Source organism: Harpia harpyja, chromosome 8 (genome assembly GCF_026419915.1).
Source record: "Harpia harpyja isolate bHarHar1 chromosome 8, bHarHar1 primary haplotype, whole genome shotgun sequence".
In the NCBI taxonomy this organism is placed as follows: domain Eukaryota; kingdom Metazoa; phylum Chordata; class Aves; order Accipitriformes; family Accipitridae; genus Harpia; species Harpia harpyja.
In genome coordinates this window covers 35,724,904-35,744,658 of record NC_068947.1, presented here as the reverse complement: position 1 = coordinate 35,744,658, position 19,755 = coordinate 35,724,904, and the positions used below count along the sequence as shown (strand labels likewise).

General features: G+C 40.7%; 1 long non-coding RNA gene across 1 annotated transcript; it reads left to right on the top strand.

Annotated features, from left to right (window-relative positions):
• The first annotated feature begins 10,903 nt into the window (after positions 1 to 10,903).
• On the top strand, positions 10,904 to 13,841 carry LOC128145028 (uncharacterized). The gene is made up of 2 exons (XR_008236309.1): positions 10,904 to 11,128; positions 12,557 to 13,841. It is a non-coding gene; the product is annotated as an uncharacterized LOC128145028 (long non-coding RNA).
• The last annotated feature ends 5,914 nt before the right edge of the window (positions 13,842 to 19,755 follow it).

Below are 19,755 nucleotides of genomic sequence, written 5' to 3'. Positions count from 1 at the left end.
CTTTATCTTGTACCACTTATTTACAGAGCCCTTTTCTTGCAGGTTTCCTTTTGAAATCTGGAGACCAGGCTACCTAAGGCAAGGGAATTCCCTGCTTCCCCATCTGAGCAGGGGCAGGGGTGAGGAGGAAAAAAAATTCCTGCTAGGTAACCTCTGTGAATTATAACCTCATTAGTAAACGTTCTGGGTTTGGATTGACTGAAATCTGTTGCTTTGGTTGGAGTTTGGTTTAACTGTATAAACAACAATTAGTACGATTCTTGGATTTGTGAAAGTGAATAGGAAACTGCTACACATTGTTTAAAGTGTGTCATCTTAATTTTATGCTTGGATAATTTCAATTTGGTAATAAGACTGATGCTCAGCAAGTACAGCAGAGAGTAGAGGATAGTGGACAGAGCGTGATTGTTTTGTCATTACATCCTGGAATCTATAGGGAGGGCGATCGTGAGCCCCGAATCACAGTTAGCCAGACAGTAACTGGAAATGTGCGATGGCCAAACAGCTAATGCATGGCAGGGCGGCATTAAACGTGTTATCACTAGAGATCATTAAACACACAAGTATATATAGGACCTATGCTCTAGGAGGCCTCAGGCTAGAGGAATGTTTGGTGAAAGTAGCCCCTTCCTAGGCTCTTGACATGCGTTCTTCACACAGGCAGGGAGCAAGCTAGCAGCAGACTGCTGTCTGTATGAAGCAAATAATTGATTCCATCATAAGCCAGGCATATTCCAGTAGACCCATGGAAGTATTACATGCACTGATTATATCCACAGTAAATCAGGATTTGCAATGTCTGCATGGTACGTGCGGACATATTTCATGAAAGAAGCCACTTAAGGCCCTAAGTGGCCCTCTGTTCGCAAAAGCCAGTCCATAGAGGGCTGTATGTGAGAGGTATTGTTTACTTTATACTTCTTCCCATATAAGAAGGCAGCTGTGGTGGTGTGTTCCCAAAGGACAGCTGAGTTCTTATGGATTGGAAAAATCAGCTGTGAAATGACTAAGAAAAATTTAGTTGAATTTCCCAAAGCCAAAAATAGAAGTATGCTTATAAAGATAGACTGAATCCAGCACTTGTTTCTGCTATATGTAACTAGCAGCAGAGTTGCATTTTGATGAGGTATTCTGTTGTCTGACTTCCAATGTCCCATTGTGGGGAACCCTTCATTTCTTTAAAGGAATGTTTTCTTACGAGTAGGTTATCATTGATTAAGTTATGATTATCTGTATCAAAATACAGCTGGCTATATGGCATAAGTCAGGCAAGGTAGACTCTTGCACTCTCTTCCTCACAAACAGGCAACCCATGTCACTGTCATTGGGTAAATAAGGTGCACACACACCACAGTGAGGCAAGATTCCTGAGTTAATCTGGAATCTGCAGTTGATGTTCTGGTTGACTTTTTTCAGAAGCTTCTTTGCATTTCTTGGATTCTGTAAAACTGAGTGGTAACGTGATAGACTTTGATCTTGAGGATTGAAATGCTATTTGTTCCCCCAAATCCTTTCATTTCTTTATTTTCATGCAGTAAAGGTATTAGCTAATTTCTTTAAAACCCCAGCCAGCTGACTGGTTATATTCCTGTCAATGTTAGTCACTTGCCTGACTTTTAACATGACTTATTACTCTTATAACTGATCTCCTATTATGTGCCTTTTCTGAAATTGCCATTAGTGCTTAGGTAATAAAAGCACAGCAACCTGTACATACTTCACATCACCCAGGAATCTAGCTGTCAGGGCTGTTGTTATTCTTAGTAGCTTTTCTACAGGTAAAACCAGCAACATCTTAGAGGCTTTTATCAATGATTAGCCTATTGTAGAACATATTTCATATACCGAGAAATCTGCTGTATACCATTTTGGAATGGTATTGTGGTTTCATAACATCATATCAGCATGTAGATACTGCAGTAAGAAGCACCTGATTCTGACTTTGCTCTGACTTTGTGCTGGCATAACTCCATTGCTTCAAATGGACAGAAGTGAAATCCGTCAGGTCCAGCAGAGTTGCACAGATGAGCTGGTAAGCTACACAGAAACTTTTGGACTTTGTTGGAAGCTATAAACATTCTTAATTCTACAGGTAAATTTTAATTCATCTTCCTGGGCTTGTTCATAAATGTGTTGCAGTTTTGGTGCTTGTAGGCCCCAAGTCTTTTGTCTAGCAGTTTTCCTTGGTTCCAAGCATCCTCTTACCCAGCACCAGGAGAGTAATGAGTAGAGCAGTACCAACCATCAGTCATAGAGGGACTCTGCTGCTTTCATGATGTTACTGCTGCACAGATAGCTTTTCCCAAATTAGCTTTAAACTAGCTGCTTGGGTCCCTCTAAGAAAATAGCTGCCACTGCACAGAATATAGTGCAGCTGCCAGAGAGGCTTGGTACCTCTCCAGCCCACCAGTCTGTGCTGAGATCCGTGTTGCTGTAGCTACACAACTGTCAGCACCTGACCCACTTAAATTAAAGTCAGTTTGAGCAGAGTTACTCAAGCTGCAGTCAACCCTTTCTGTTCAGGGTAGATGAAGTCTCAGATCCAAGTGTCTATCATTGCAAAGCACAATATTATCCATATACTCATACATTTCTATGCAATTATTTGTATCACTTCCTGTCTGTATTACCACTAGTGTAACTCTTAGTTAACGAAATTATTATAAGTTGGCAGCTGTTCACAGGTATTAATTTTTTAGAAATATAAAATTTTTCTTCCCTAAACAAAGTTTTTTATTGTGTAAAGATTAGTGAAGTCTGATGTAATAAGTTTTTATATACTGTTCCTCCTTTGTGGTGGCTAAGACTGTATTATCCAATATGGGTGCTTATTTTACACTTTCTGGAGTCTTACAGCCAACCAAAATTACAATATACAGATCATTCTCAGAAAGTTAGAGTCAAAGAGATGCGTCTGAAAGTATTTGCAGGGAACTACTCTGCACGCCCAGCTTTAGACCTTTTTTTTCCCTTTTTCTACAGTCGGAAATGTTTGCTGGCCCATATCATGGAACTGTGGTGCTGTATATGTGCTGTGCTGTATTTCAACTGCTCTTTCTGCACTGGATGTCCTGATAATGACTTCCATGATTATCCTTAATTGGAAGCACTGCCAGTTTAATGAGTTTCCTGCTGGCGATATTGGCCTACCAATTTACCCTCCTCCTTGCAGCTCCACTCCTCATGGTTCTGTCCTCAACAGAATGAACAAATAGTGCATCTGTAAGGGTTTTGAAGTGTTGGAGAAGCTCGCCTCTCCTCTGCTGTTATAAGCAGTAACAGACCCTTGACTGAACTAGCACAGCAGTACCCACAGGATGATGTGTGTGGCTGAGATTTCTTGCTTGCTTCCATGATCATCTCTTTGATCATGTTCACTTTACTCAGCATTCAAGGCATATTAGAGAAAGCAGTAACAGCTTAGGCAGCCAGGTCCCCTTCTTGTAAGGGTTGTGGTGATAAGAATTTAAGAAATTGCCTGCTGGCTCAGACTAGCCGTGCGTTGTGTCCGTGACTGGGGCGATCAGAGTGGCTGTTTGGGGAGAACACTTGAGCCTGTCCACATCCTGCTGTTCATTCCCTTCCTGCTGCCCCAGAGTCAAAATTTTTGAATTAGGAATATCGAGGGAACACACCTGTCTATTCCTCTTAGTATCCATTTATAGACCTGTTGTCCACAAATGTGTGCAGCTGCTTTTTGAACTTACTGATACTCTCTGCTTCCACAAACTCCCATGGCGAGTCTGGAAGGGTAAAATTCAGTTTAAAATACCATGGTTACACAAAGATGAGCAAGCTTTTTGAGTGTGTTATGAAAGGTAATTTCTACCATAAATATCATCTGTCAATACTTTGACTTTCTGGTGTAGCAGACAGCTGCACAAACCATGCAAATCAGCAAAGCAGAGTGATACTTTTATCTATGTCATAAGACACTGAAACACAAAAAAGGTGGTGGTGGGTCAGATAAAGGTGTGGCCAGTCGTGGGTTTCATCCAGTCTCCTCTTTCCAACACTGGCCTTGATGTTTAAGGTAGATCATAAGCAGAGGGAATACTATAATATTACTTTCCCAGCACTTTTCCCAAGCTTCCAGTGTCTTGCAACTCAAAGACAACCTGATCCAAAAGTGGTGGTCTTTGGGTTTAGTAGCAGCTTGCTGGATTTTTCTATAACAAAATTATCTAGTTGTTTTTTGAATCCTTACAGTCTGGGCGTCTAAACTACTTTGTGACAGTCTGTTGCCTCCATAAGAATTCTGAAGCTCTAGTATTTGCATTAAGTTGTTGTGAGCGCCTTATGTGTGTGTATGTGGAATGGTATAGATAAACCCATGATTATCTTGAAGAGCAAATTCAAAGCATGTTTACAAGCTGTGAACAGAAAGAGGGAATGATTTGGTTTCACTTATTCGTTCAAATTTTTTAGTAATGCTATTGACATGACATGCATGGACCTACTGCCTGATTCCTGACTATAATAATAATGAAACACAAACAGAAGAAAGTAGGGTGTATGGTTCCAAGCATATATGCAAGTTATATCAGTTATACAGTTATAGGCATACATAGCTTTACATATATGTGGAATCAAAGGTCCTTTTTATAGGCACAGCACCTTGTTCGGGTGGATCCAAAGGTAGAGTAGCAGATTAAACTTCCGAAAACGACAGTCCTGATTCTGCCAGACCCTTGAGAATATGCTGTGTTTTAAACGAGGGTTCCTTCCTGCTGCAGCCCATGGTAGTGCTTATCCAAGAAAGCCAGGCTTGAGCCTTCAGCCCCAGTGCTGAGCTGGAACCTGTCAACAAAGCTGGGATGGTGGAGGGTGTGGGGGAAGTTTGTAAACAGCTGAAGTGGAGCCTTCTGGGTTTAGTGTGTTCCATAACCAGTTCAAACAGGGCAGCGACTAAAAACCCCAGATGTCAGAGTTACACAACAGCTCCTTCAGAAAAGCAGCTTTAAGTTTTCAGTGGGCTTTATAATAAAGAGCATGCATGAAATGTTCACCCACAGAGAGTGAAGTGTTTGCTTTGCTAACAGTACTCACCCACCATCAGCTCTCAGCTCATCCTTTCATAGGGGGAGAGATGGATCTAATATTCTTCATCCCTAATGCATGTTTTTACATTACCCTTATGTTATTGTGCGTGGGTTGTGTATAGCAGACTTAATGCAGCAATTTGTAGACCTGCATCAATTTAGTGCCTTTTTTTGTTCTTAAAGAAATGCTATATTGAGTGCAAAGTTTGAGCCTTTTTTCCTCCTGGGCTAAGGTTGAGGACTTTGAATGAAAGGAGGGTTTATTTTGAAACTAACAGAAGTTTGGTATTTTCTATTCATACCTGTAGCTTCGTATCCCAGCAGTGTTCAATTGCATCTGACCTATTTCAGCCACCTACCATGGGGTGTGATAAGCTGCATCCTATCAGCATCCATTTCTCCGCTCCTCCGAAGGGAGTCAAGACTGTGAGCTCAAACATCAGCTCTTGTACTGAAACAGTTTAAAGAATCTCACACCAGCTAACCTGGTTATAAATTTTCAACATTTCTCAGATTTTCCTGTGAAGTTCTGCAAATTTAGGGTTCTAGTGGACTGCGAGGTCAGGATTCTTCCACACGGCACTTGTATTTGGCAGGGTATTTTTCTTTTCTGCCATGTTAGGGGGGTATAACAGCATTGCTACTTGTTTTACTGTCTTACAATGACTGAATTTAAAACCTCCAGTCTTTTTAAATAGAAGGTTGGTTTGATCCTGAGGAATGATTTAAAAGGACCAACACTGATCTGTGTATTCTTATTTTGGTTAAGACTAGTGCTTTGGTTTGGTTAAGAATCTAAACCACAGTGAACTATCATTAACGTGGACTCACATTGTCTCTGTCATCAGTTTAGTTAACTTGCTTTACTTTAATGCAGCCTTTTCATACAAGGTAAAAAGAAGGCTGTAGCTCTGACATCCCTTCAAATCCAAGCTGCCAGCTCCTCAAATCTCACAGTGCTGGGCCTACTTAAAAGTGGAGTACTTCTGGTTCTGAATGCTGTAAGGACAAAGATCTTCACCTGATATTCTTTGCAAGGCTCAATGTGCCTCTGCTGCATCATAAATTCTCTCATTATCATGCACAAGACCCTTCAGTTTTGATGCTTCTCCTCTGCTTAGACCACCTTCAGACTGCCTGGAAGGTTTTGGCACAGTCAGGACTTAGCTGAGCGCTCTCTGACCTCTTTTTCTTCTGGTTCTTCACTGACTTTTCCCTCTGCCTCTGACTCTTTCTGTTGTTTATCATCAGTACCCTGATCTGTACCCATGTGTGCTAATGACTTTACCCCAGTGTTTTCATGTGACTATAGTAAAAAGACAAAAGTTAGTCAGGGTGTTGCACCTCTCCTTATCACACTGCAGTATTTCTCTTACCTTACCTCTGCCTCACTAAAATAAATACTAATGCCAATCTCTAAAATACCTATACGCCAGCAAAGAACTTCTGCTGAGAACTGTCTGTAATTGCTGACTGGTTTCCACTGAAGCATTATAAGAGGATTTTAATAGGTTTTTTTCCTATCAAGGCTTGTTCAGTAAGGCTTGACACAATATTTTTAGTAATGAGGTGTTTGATTGTTCCATGGACTGTTTGTTTTTCATGTTATACTCACTGAACAGTGTAGTGTTCTAAAAAATGAGAGGACACATCAGATGCTGATTTGAATTTATTATAAATCAGCTATCAGTAGTCATATCACCTTACCTTATTTTGCCAGAGAACATGAAAAATATAACAGGAATACAAGTTCTGTTTCCACAACTGTGTGGAAACATTTCATTAAATGACAATTTCTTAGGTGACGTTTACACCTTCTGTATTTGATCAGCTGTGCAATGCACTGCTTTCTCTTAAATGCTCTGGATTCAGGGAAATAAGAGCAGAAGAATCAAACAGCTGTCCCTAGCTAGCAACAAACCTTGATGTGACAGAACATGAGAAAAACAACTAGCTGGGGCCTGTTTCTGCAGTGTTCAAGCAAGTAAGGTGCTCGCAGTAATTCCTTCAGAGGCTTTCTGCACGCAGGGTCTTGAACTGCTTTGTTAGTGTGTGTTGGTGTGAGGCTATTCTATGTGGTTCTTCACAGATTACTGGGTCCTACTCCATGCCCATACACCAGAAGAAGCAACATACCAGGGTGAAACCTCCTCTGCAGACTTCACAGCACAAAGTCAGAATGAGCCTCTGTAGCTCATTAAAGCTCCCCATTTTTAATATATAGAAGGGCTTCCATGTATTACCCGGTCACAATCTTCTTCTACCGCATCATCAGTCCTAGCCATTGAACTGAGTATGCCACTCATTTGCAGACTGAATTTGGGCTTGAATTGAATCTGACAGTCATCTGGGGATGATACAGAGGTTGGGAACAGTTAGTTGCAGAGCATGTGATGCACTTCCATGTGTCTATTGTCTCAATATGTTGTGTGCTTAGAACAGAATCAACACTTTGTACTAGTGGAAGTGAAAAGATATTAAGCAGTATTTAGCACAACCCAAAATCTGAGCCTGGGTGAGGGGTAACTAAGCTATGCTGGCTACTACTAGGCAAACCACAAACTCTTCACCTGTTGTCAACAGTTTCAGTTATTCCATCATCTCTCTTTCCTACTTCAAACTGGAACTAATATACCATAGGTACTAATTTAAAAGCAAGCTCATTTTTCTTCATAATAAGACCAATCTTTTTTCTGTATAGAGTTCTCTTTAGTGTCCTTGATGCAGGAGTGTGAAATGTTGGGGTTTTTTTTTTAACAGATGGGTTTAGCTCAGCACTGTAGTTTACTGACGGCTGCTGCTTTAGCCCGGTGGCCAGGACCCTCTTCTCTGGAGGAGACTTCTGACAGCTGATGATGCTGCTAAAAGCCTAAAGGGATTGAGAATATGATGAATTGCCCATTCTGCTCTCCCCCATATTATGCCTTTTCCCCCAAACTCTTTTGGTGGGGGAAAGGCTGTAGTGTAGGAAGGAAAAGGCTAATTAATCACATTTTTTTCAACAGCTTCTGTTGGCAAGGTCCAAAGGGTCCCTACTTGAAAACTGACAAGGTATTCTTGCTCTAACTGAACTGGCAGAATTTCTTTGCTGGAGTAGGGATGCTTGTAGAGTCTAATTCACTTTCATTTTTGGACAGTGAGTGCCTCTTCATGCTGGGGCAATGCAAATGTTCCCACCTGGTTTGAGCACATAGTCCTTATAATGAGTGTATTCCCTTCCACCTCTCTTTCAAATGGGAGGACCCTATACCAGGGCAGATAAACTGAATTGGTTACTATTACTTAGCTTTCGAGTGACTAAATGATTTATCATGACCTTTCTCTCATAGTTTTTGCCTTTTGGAGAGAGCAGCTTAATATAACTGCAGGAATGACTTGACTGTGGTAAGGAGCATGCAGAGCTTGAACCGAAGGATGTTTTGGAAGTGTTGACTTTTCCAAGAGCTCCTAAAGGTAGTGAGGGCTTACTTGACTTTGACTCCAAATAATGTAATTCTTGTCTTTTGTAATAATTTCCTAGTAAGTTACAGTCTCATTCAGTTAGCATGGTAAGCAGTTCTATTTTGTGAACTGTGTTTTACTTTGAAGGTTCAACTTTCGTCTAAATTATGAGAAATACATGAAAGTAGCATCCTCTACTTATCAGCATGCAGGGGTTTTTCTATAGTTTGTGTGAAATAAAAATAGAAGTAAGGTAAAAGATGTGCCAGAATTAATGTAGTACATAACTCTGGAGGCATTGCTATCTGGCAGAACAAATCCTAATGAAATCATCATTCAAAGGAAACCTCACTTCAAGTTACAGAATGAATATGAAAATGATAGATTAATATGCTTAAAAGAAAATTAGATAAATTGACAGAAGGTGTGATTGAATAAAATTCAGCTAACTTGGGTAGTTTGCATTTCATTTCATACTTATAAATCCATGTTTTAGATGCCTGGCAGAGACTTGGTATTTTCCCCTGGCTTTCCATCAGGAAGTCATCACTGTAGATTTCTCTGCTGTACCCCTGACTGATATCATGTCACTGATTATCCTGTGGCAAGTACTCCCCAGCAAATTGGCACATCCATATCACTCACTTTTAATCAGATAAGATTTTCTTCAGCACCTGCTGTCATCCTCAGTAGGCTTTCTTTAAACTTCCATGAATGTTACTAAGAACTGATTTAAGCCCAGTGTGGTAATAAAGGTATATCTGTTAAAAAAAAAAAAAAAGTAATTCTCTTGCAATGTAAAATAAAACTTCCTCACAGTTTTGATACTTTAAGGGACTGTTTTATGATCATATTTGATGGGCTTTATCAGGAAGTTAAACCTATTTCACCTATGAAGTGGATTTATTTACCTACATCCAAGAAGTCACAGCCTCGTTCTTGAAGTCTGGCTCCTCCTGCAATTCGGGCTGTCCCATCAAGACTGAAATCAGACAATTTTGGGGTGTTTCCTGTAGTTGTTCAGAGAGGGATAGTTTATTAGCTTCCTGTTGTGGTTTAACCCCAATCAGCAACTAAGCACCACGCAGCCGCTCACTCACTTCCCCCCCACCCAGTGGGATGGGGGAGAAAATCGGGAAAAGAAGCAAAACTCGTGGATTGAGATAAGAACAGTTTAATAGAATAGAAAAGAAGAAACTAATAATGATAATGATAACACTAATAAAATGACAATAGTAATAATAAAAGGATTAGAATATACAAGTCATGCACAATGCAATTGCTTACCACCTGCCGATCGACACCCAGTTAGTCCCTGAGCGGTGATCCCCCCGCCCCCACTCCCCCCAGTTTCTATACTAGATGTGATGTCACATGGTATGGAATACCCCGTTGGCCAGTTTGGGTCAGCTGTCCTGGCTGTGTCCCGTCCCAACTTCTTGTGCCCCTCCAGCCTTCTTGCTGGCTGGGGATGAGGAGCTGAAAAATCCTTGACTTTAGACTAAACATTACTTAGCAACAACTGAAAACATCAGTGTGTTATCAACATTGTTCTCATACCTAACTCAAAAACATAGCACTGTACCAGCTACTAGGAAGACAATTAACTCTATCTCAGCTGAAACCAGGACACTTCCCTTTCTGTGAGCCTTATAGTTCCTGTGCTCCCAGAAAAATGCAGGTTTGACTTAGGAGACTGCTGGTGTGGTGCCTGAGGCATTGGTATCAGTTACTCCACAGCTCTACTGAACTCCACGGGTTAGGGTCACTATCTGAACTTCTTCTCCCATGATGAGCAACTTCCTCTCACCATGCATGGAAAGGCATCATTCAGTATGACCCTGGACTACAGTCAGGAGCAGTATTTTTATTTCCCTTGAGGAACAGTGGTCATATTATCAGTTAAAATAGTCCAGGTTTTGATTTTTCATTTGAGAAACAAAATTATTCATGGATAGCCTGAGTTATGAAAGATTTACTTTGAAGAACAATACAAAACTGCTGATGCAATTAAAATGAAAATATTATTCAGAGGTAAGGCTCTAGGAAGAACAAGGATGTATAAAAGCAAATTAATTTCATGGGTTTGGGAAGCATTGCCCTTCATCTATTTAAGATCTATTTTTATTAAAATTTTGCAGCCTGGAGGTTAATTCATTTTTTAATGTATGTTTGTCTTTCAGAAGCTTACAGATTTAAGCACTCGTTTGTATGGCAGTGGTCTAGAAATATTAATTTACATGCACTATATCTATATTTCCTCTGCAAGCTGCACAAATGGCTTTTTATTAAAGCTTCTTTCACTTGGTTGCTTTTTTTGGAAAACTATGCTAAATGCAGATTGGTCCATTAATGAATTATTCCATGATCCTTAGGATAATTAAGTTTGTTTATACAGGTCTGTGCCCTGTGTCCTTTACCTTTCCCACCAGGATCTTTCCAATGCCCTCCCAAGTAACACCCTCAGATTGCTCGCTCCACAGTGCTCTTACTTCCTTCCCTCTCTTGTCCCTCAAAACCAACAGGTCTCACTATGGGCCTTGCCTTCCTCCTTTGGCTTGCTGGCTGAACCAGAGGCAGAAATACCTGCAGGCTGACCGGCTGGCCTTCACCAGACTGCCTTGCTAGATACAATAACTTCTCAAGTAAGTAGTGCTTTGTAGTGTTAACTTAACAGGGTATTCATCTAATTCATACACAGTGGCAGCTCATACTGAGCCAAATCTTTGACAAAATCTTGTGTACTCTGGCTAAACCAAGCACTTGTTGATTTAAACCAGAACCTAATCCTTAAAGTGGAAGTAGTAGTTGGGTAAGAAACTGCTGGGTGATCTCATAAACTGAATTCATCACGTGTCTGATCCTGCAGTTTTCTACAGGTCACCATACTAATTCATTCTTTGAGACTGCCCTGCATTTCCATGCTGCTCTTGCAAAATGCCTCTTTCAGAGGTTCAGTATGTTCCAGGATTTCTTGGAGAAATCCATTGATGAATTTAGTTCTGTTTTTGAAGCCAGGTGGCACTCAGATGCAGAAGAAGCTAGGCTTATTTTGCAGGTTATTCAAAAGGAGCTTTTATAGCTCAAGTCTTAGTTCAAAAATATGTATGGTTTCAAGCAAAGCCACGTGTTTACCAAAGTGCCTGAATGTATAATGCCAAATATGAGCCTAAAACAGTAAGAAAAGGAAATTTGTTTCTTCCAGTTTTGCCAAAACTTGTTATTCTTGTTGCAAACCACACAATATTTGCTTGGTTTACATATCTGTTCTTTGAGTCATGCAATTATTATTTTTTTATGTTCCTTACCTTTCATTTACAATGCAAAACAAATTCTGTTCTCACAGTTACTGAGAAACACCAGAATGGTGTTTTCCAAACAATCCAAACCAAATAAAACCCAAGGCAGGGTAAAACCAAAATGAACCCAAAAGCTCAGAAGCCCCAAGTCTAACAAGAAATCCAGATGTGCTTATTCTTCAAGTCAATTTTTTAAAAGTTTGTTTTAAGTTGTGATTTTAGGGGCACACCCACTCGTGAGTTTTGATTGCAATAGACCAAAAATAGTGCCTTATTATAATCGGGTTATTAAAATGGAGAAAATAACCAACCGTTCTTACCTCGTGGGCAACCTTCCAGAAACACAGTCAATGCTTGTTTGCTAAGACAATGGCAATGTAGGAATGGACATATCAGTTCATCAGTGGAGATGATTATATTCAGCTATCTCTACTCAAGTCTCTGTTAAGCGTTAAAACAGAAAAGAAAGTGCACTGTATGGGGTTGTTAAATTGAGCCCCGGAGCCGGGCGCAGACCCAGAGCTTTCAACTTCTTGAAAATGGCGTCCATCTAGTGGACACAACTCGATATTACAGCAGCAAAACCCAACGGCTTCTTAACAGGTACGCTAGCATTGCCTACACGTATAAACGTGATTTTTTTTTTTTTTTTTTAAAGGAGATAGGTTTATTTGCAAATTCTCGAAGCTTGCGAGGGAGTTTCTCTGATGGATTGCTTTTCTCGATAAGCTTATCATTCTTGACGGAGATACATTCTCACTTTTTTTTTTTCAGATGCTTACCTACATCCTGATGATGCTGCTGGCGTTTTCTTCAGGTTCAAAATCTGGACTTTGGCTGGTTCCCTGCTGATAAATTTACCACCAGAGAGCACGTAGAAATTTTGGAGAAGAATGACTGATCACTGTCTGAGAGATCTAAACCATATAAATGAATTAAAGACGCAGTTCTACAATCCCTCTCCATTTGCTTCAGCAGACATTACAGCAGGAAGACTCCTGAGAGACTTAAATGAATCCTCTTACTTGTGTGCACTAGATCTTGCTGCCTAGGAGATGTACAACTGGCATATGTAATAGTACAGCGTACCTGAACTGTGTTTAACAATAGGAGCCCTGTGAAACAGAAAGGTAAAATCTTGAATTAGCATGATTAACAACAGGTTTTCATATCAATTTTATTTATGAATAATAATTGTGTGTATCCCAAGTACCTCATCATCTTGACTACCACAACCCATTGAAGTAATCATAGGTCAGAGAACAAGAAACAAATCACAAAACCCTTTTGAAAATGTCATGCGATTTTGAGACCATCTAATCAAAATTATTTAAAAGTAAAATGTTTTGTGGCACCAAATCAAAGTGTTGGACTGCCAGAAAAGGGAATCCTGCTGCATTTCACATTCTCCCTTCATGTCAACGTGGAAGGGCAAGCACCGTTGCTGCCTTTATGCTGCAGTCATCTACTCTCCCTGGATCTTCTCTTTACCCGTGCTGCCTGAGTGAAGTGAGTAACTGATAGATCCATGTCTCTGAATCGCAGCCAACACAGTGATCACTTACTTCAGTTGTTTAACAGAAGAGCTGTGACCACAGTATAACTGGAAAGCGGTTGCAAGTCTTGCTTTGATGGTCTCAGAGCACCAAGTGTCCTGCTGTGCATACTCTTTTTCTCCTTCAAGTACCTGTATCAGGCTAATTAATTACCCAGTGAGCTGTGTTGTCCCTAATGCTTTGCTGAATGAGTAGGGCAGCATTCCCAACCATTAACTTCTCTTAAAAATTGATATTTGCAATTTGACAAGACATTTTCTTCTTGTGATGTGTTTTGTACGCTTGTTACAGCGAAGAAGCTCCACTGAAATGGAATACCTCTAGTGAGAAGCTTCAGGGTTACCAACTGAGCGATTCTGTATGAAAAACACTTACAGGTTCTCAACAAGTTTTAATTCTAACAGCCTTTTAAGGCTGCTCTACACAGAGAAAGTCAACAAAAGCCTACTCAAGTTGTCATTTGAACAATTCAAAAACATAATAAATAACTAGACAATTGGTAAGTGATGTGTTGGTGTGTGTTGGTGCTTAACTATATGCAATGGCTTAACTTTCTGATTTGACTCACTTAAAAGTCACCATGTGCATTCAGGTTTCTTTTTTTGAGAGGGAAATCCACGCATGAATGTAACAACTTTATTGTCTTTTGCACATCAAAAATGTTAGTATTGCTGTTAATACTATTATTCATAGAACACCAATTTTATTCCTTGCATATAGCAATAGAAAAAACTACTATAATATCTAAGCACCTTCCAGCTGTGCATGGTAATGTTTACGTTCTCTTCAGAGAGGTGCAGGTGTGAAGGGACAGAGTTGGTTCAATTACTAAAATAGCTATACATGTCGCTGTGTATGTTTTAGAGAAAGCAATTCCTTATATCTGATGGAAGCAGTATTGAAGTTTGCAAGGACTCTGGGGGAGGCTGTCCCCTTTTTATCTGCAGAAAGTTATGTCTTCTCTAGAGATTTGCGTCACCTTCGCTCTATAGAGCTCTGGGAGCTCAGCCCTCACTCTGGAGAGGCAGAAACCTCATGCCAAACAGGCTTTGTTTCCAACTGGTTTTCAGTATGGAGCATTAGGTAGTCTTTCCAATGTCCTGGAGTGATCTCCAGGCACTGACCATGACAGCAAGTGAAACGCAGATCAAAACTACTCCTGGACCTTAAGACGTATTTTGATATTGCTTTGCTATATAGATGCTATTCAGAACAAGTGGAATATCTCTGCCAAGGTTAAATATTCTGAGAAAAGAGCAATTGCCTTTATAAATATTGCAATATGCCTAAGGGACATTTTTTTCTTACACAGCATTAATTTTAAATGTAATCAAATCTCCCAGGAGTGCGATGTCACATGAAGTGATTTAAAGTGTCAGAAGATGAACAGAAAAGTTAACATTACCATTTCATCTTTGCTATTTTCTCCATTATGCCCAAACTTTACAAAATGCAATAATGCATGTAGGAGATCTGGCAGTCTGATGTCTGTCCATCCTGAGGCACAATGGAGGGAATCAAGAATAGAGCAGCTGCCTGATTTCTGAACCATCTTGTTTTTATAGGCTCTTACATAAGCCTTTTTTCTTCTGACTCCGTATTTACCAAGTCAAGGGTCTATCTCATTGTTCCACTAGTGCACTACCTGAATTCACAGCAAACTAATGAAATATGGCAATAAATCTTATTAGATGTTGTATGTGGAACATAGCTTAGTCCCAAACGCTCTCCTGAGAGTGCCCCATCCCTCTGAAGCAGATATCAATGAGAGTAAGATTATATGTGGCAAAAGAGAACAACAAACTTTTTCAAACTGGTGATATCTAAATTGCATGGTGCAAATGCCATTCTTTGGGAAAGCGAGATTTTTCAGATGATCTCTGTATAAAAACACTGATGGGATGTGCGAGTAGAGTGGACGAAGTGCTCCCGCCCTCATTCCTGTGTCTCCCTCGTTGTTCCTGGCAGGAATCTAAGCGGGGAAAGGCTACAGGGGCTGCCTCCCTGCTTTCAGATACTGCAGCTGATGAGCTTCAAACGTTAGTCTGACCTGGGTCCAACTCATGTAAAGGATTAATTTTCACACTTTGGTCTGAAGGGAGAAGATGCTGTGAGAGACTGAAAGAGTTAATGTCTCAAACATTTTGGTGGGACAAGTTCTGCTTAAAGACAAACCCTGCACAGCAAGGAACCAAGGTGAAAAGCCCATCAGCTCAGACATCAGCAACAGGAGGGGGAGGGCGTGCTGGAGGGCGCGCAGCTCCCTGTTCTGATAAGCTGTGCTGATACAAAGATCAAACAATGGCCACGTCTGCAGGGAAGGACAAGTTACCCCCCAAACGACCCCCAAGCCCAAAGGCTCACAAACTGCTCATTAGTTCGGGTGCCCGCCCAAAGGAGGGGCAAGGATGATAAAAGGACACAAACTGAAGCCCCAGGTGTGCAAGCCCACTGGAACTGGACCCCTCAGCTGACTGGACCAATGCTGGACTGGTGAAATCTTTCTCTCTTCCTTTCTCTCTCTCTGTCTTCCTCTCTCTTTCCTTTTCTTTTTCCACAATCCCTGCACCTCATCCATTTCAAGACATAAACCGTTGACCAAGTCTGAGACTAGGAGTAGATCCAGCCGCCCCTGGGCCCTTCTCTGAGGAGGAGCCTGGAAAGCAAGGGGGTCTGCTCTGAACCTCGTGACTCAACGGGAAGGATCTCCTTATTCCTTGAATTGATGTATATGGTTACCTTGGGTTACATGGTTTACAGAAGTAGTTATGCCAATTCCTGTTGAAAGAAACCCTGCCACCTACTACTATGCCTCCCCAGTTCAGTTTGCTTCTGTCATGAATAAAATCTTTAACTGATCGTTTGGTGTTGTTTCACCTTAATTTAGCCCGAGGGAATTTCAAATTAAACACGACTCCCTGGTCTGTCCAGTCTGGGTCGTGACAGATGCAGGGTTTTAAAAAGTATGTTTCTTGCCTTGCTATGGGTGAGGTACCTGGCTCATTTGTTGTTCACAATTTGCAGCTCTAAGTGTTTCTGAGAGCATTAGGACTGCCTCTCTGTTGTATTGCTTCCCATCGTGTAACTGCTGGATCTGTGACATGTCTTTGAGCGGGCCTGTTTGCTTGCCCCATTATAATTAGGCTGACTTTATTTATAACCCATTCAAGAGCTACAAGTAGGCTTTCACATGCTTCTGTCTACCAGACAAAATGTTCATCATGGTTGAAACCTCTCAGGCTTCTCCTGGCTCTCGAGAGGCTCAGCACTGGGCCAGCATGAGCTTCCTCAGTGCTGTCAGGAATGAAGTGTTTCTTGGCATATGCAGAAGCTGAATGCTAGGCACCTGGAGAACTTTAAAATTGAAATAGGTACCTACTTAGGTTTAAGAGCCTTCAGAGTTGGGCAGCAGCTGAGCAGAGGTTTTTTAGTATCACTGTTTGTAATTGCAGCTAAATTCTGCCTAGCTGCCTGCTTAGATACCTAAATACTTTTTGGGGATCTGGCCCTAAGTTGGTTTTTTTTGTTGTTTTGTTGGGTTTTTTTTAACTTTCTTATGCATTAAATAATAAAGAGCAGGCAATTAAGAAGTCTTGCTTAGCTGGGTTAGCATCTTGAAGAGAGCTACAAATCAGCCTTGTTTCCTCCTCCTGAAAATTGTTAGATCATTTGTTACAAGGGTGAAGGGAGCCCCTGCAGCATTTCATGGTAGAAGTGTGTAGGGCTGCTCTATGGAGTGCTCTGTTCAGTTGTTTGCAAACCACGTGTATAGATAGAGCATCCCAGTTGGATGTTTAGTTTGAAAAGCGATATGTCAGTTGCCATTTAATTAGGACTCTGCAGCCCACCTTTCTCAGATGCTGCCGCTTATTAAAGCATTCCCTGATTGGGAATATGCAGATGCTGTTAGTGGAAGAAATAGTTGCCTTTTGTCAGAGTGAAAGGACTTCGCCACCTCTAACTCGGAGTTATGGCAGCAGGCTTGGACTCCAGGGCTTAGGCGTAAGGACAGAGGAGACAAACAGGCTTCTATTCTCCTTCCAAGCAAAATGCTGTCAGCGAGGGGTGTTGCTGTGCTCCCTGGCCCCGGGAGAGGAAATGTTTCTCCATCACTGCCTGTGTATCCTGCTCATGTTGCTGCTTGGGTTTTCTCTGCAAGAATTTCAAGAACAGGTGAGCAACTTCTCTTTGCTGCTTGCTTGTTTGGGCTGGGATGTGAGGGCAACAGCAATCAAAAATGTTGGTGTTTAATACCTCTGAGAGAGGCCTGCAAGGAATAAGCTGCTTACAGTGAAAGAGTGTGGCTCGTTCTCCGGTGGTGCAACCTTCTCTTACTTGGAAGGCAATTAGGACTTCTTCACAAAATTAAATACTTCAAGATTGTGTTTCTGCAGAGAGACTCCCCGGTATGCTCTACTGAAATTGTAAAGATAGGTCCGAAATAAACTGTAGTGTGCTATTCAAGTGCCCTGGTTTAGTCTTTAGTGTTGTTAACTACTTCCTGTCTCTCTAATATACTGCTGCAAGCTTAAAAAAAAACCCTCAAACCCTCACCAAAACTGGTGGTGCTCAAGGGAACTGTGGTACTGATACACTTGGAGAATTGAGTTTTTTATTCATACTGAGCTATAGTAGCTATGCCAGCGCTCTTAGCTTGTCTGGTTTGTTTGCCTCAAGTGTACCTTGCCAGAGATGACAATTCTCTGTTTCACTTTGAAATATGAAAAATGAGTTTAGAGGAAAAAATTTAATTTTTATTTTTTAGAAAAGCTAACATTAATGAAATAAAACACCAAGCACTGTTTTGTTGGACCCACATCCTCCAAAAAAACTGAAATGCATTATATATTGTATGTACTTTTAAGATAAAAGCACAATATTTCTTCTAGATGCTAAGGATAATGCGTGTGTGTGTGTATAGGGGTAAGAACTATTTAACAGGTGAGAAAATTCCATGATGAGGGAAAAAGATGGACTTTAATCGTCAGCTCTCTTGTTCCTGACTTTGTGAATATTATCTCTATTCAGTAGTTTGCTTTAGCTTTGGTGCAAGCAAAAGCCATTCTACTGTATTTTCCCCATCCTCTGGCTTTCTGGGAAGTGAAGAAACATCACTGTGAGCAATATACTTCCTCTTTATGTTGCTTTTCCCAGATAGTTTCAGGGTGCTGGTTTTACTCACTTAAAGACCTCCTTTTTCATTAAGGCAATCACATCCTATAGCACAGAGATGCCCATGGAGTAGGGAACCACGTCAATGAATCTTGCTCCCCACAGGAGACTAAACAAGTTGCATGACTTAAGCCTGTGCATGAATGGCAAAAATTCTGGCCATGATCTTGAGCTGATTAAGCCCACAGCTTCTGCATCTCCAACTCTAAAAGAAATAGTGGTGATAGGTCGCATAGTCATTGTGGAGATTAGTGCATTTGTATATAAATATTTTACATGTTTTACTATACAACGTATTAACTCACTAAGAATTAACTACTTGCTTTCCCACTCGTACTGAGTATTCTGGTTTTGGCATGGGAAAGGAATGATGCCATAGACAACTGAGAAGACCTGGCTAAGTGTTATTGATAGCTGCATTTTATTTACCAAGGGACTGGTAGTACTCTAGAAGTATTTTTCTAGCCATTTCCTTCACCATACGCACACGTTCTTTTGATGAGCAAAGAAAAGCTAATGAAAAGCCTGTGATAATGAAATCACAAGAGCAGTATGAAAAGAAACTGGGAAATGCTGACAGTCTTGATTATTATAATAATCTAGTATAGGAGCAAATTACATTATTACTAATACACACTCTTGGCAAAAGGAGTAAAAAAACCCCCCAAACCCCCACCCAAACAATTGTTAAATTGTTAAAGACCTTTAAGAAACTGTGTGTTGCAGCAACAAAACAACTTTTCACTTGCATTTAACATATATATTTAGAGTTGGGAACTAGTGTGTGGTATTAAAAATGTGGCAGCATTTCTTGTAGTAAATGCTTTCTGTCATTTAAGCCAAAGAAAGGATTTGCATTGCCCCATTTCTGCAAATGAGTGTTCATCAAATGCTCCTATAGTCACTAATCACACCCAATAAAACATAAGGAGTGTTACTAACTGAATTCTTATAGTCAAGCAGCGGGAAAGGAGGAGGAAGTAAAATGAGTGCAGCTCAACTGGATGCAGTACTGTAATTATTTTGCTTCATGAGAAGTTATCTGAAGTATCCTACCTGAGAAAGATGGATTTGCCATGTTTGGTGACAAAACTGTACAATCACAATAGAGGTCTGGGGGTGAAGCAGGAGTGTAAAATCATTCCTGTTTTCCTGCAGATTGCAATATCTCAATGCAGGACTGGCAGGGGGAAACGATAGCTATGCCAGCAGGGATGGTTGTAGAAAATCTAGGCATCATTTGTG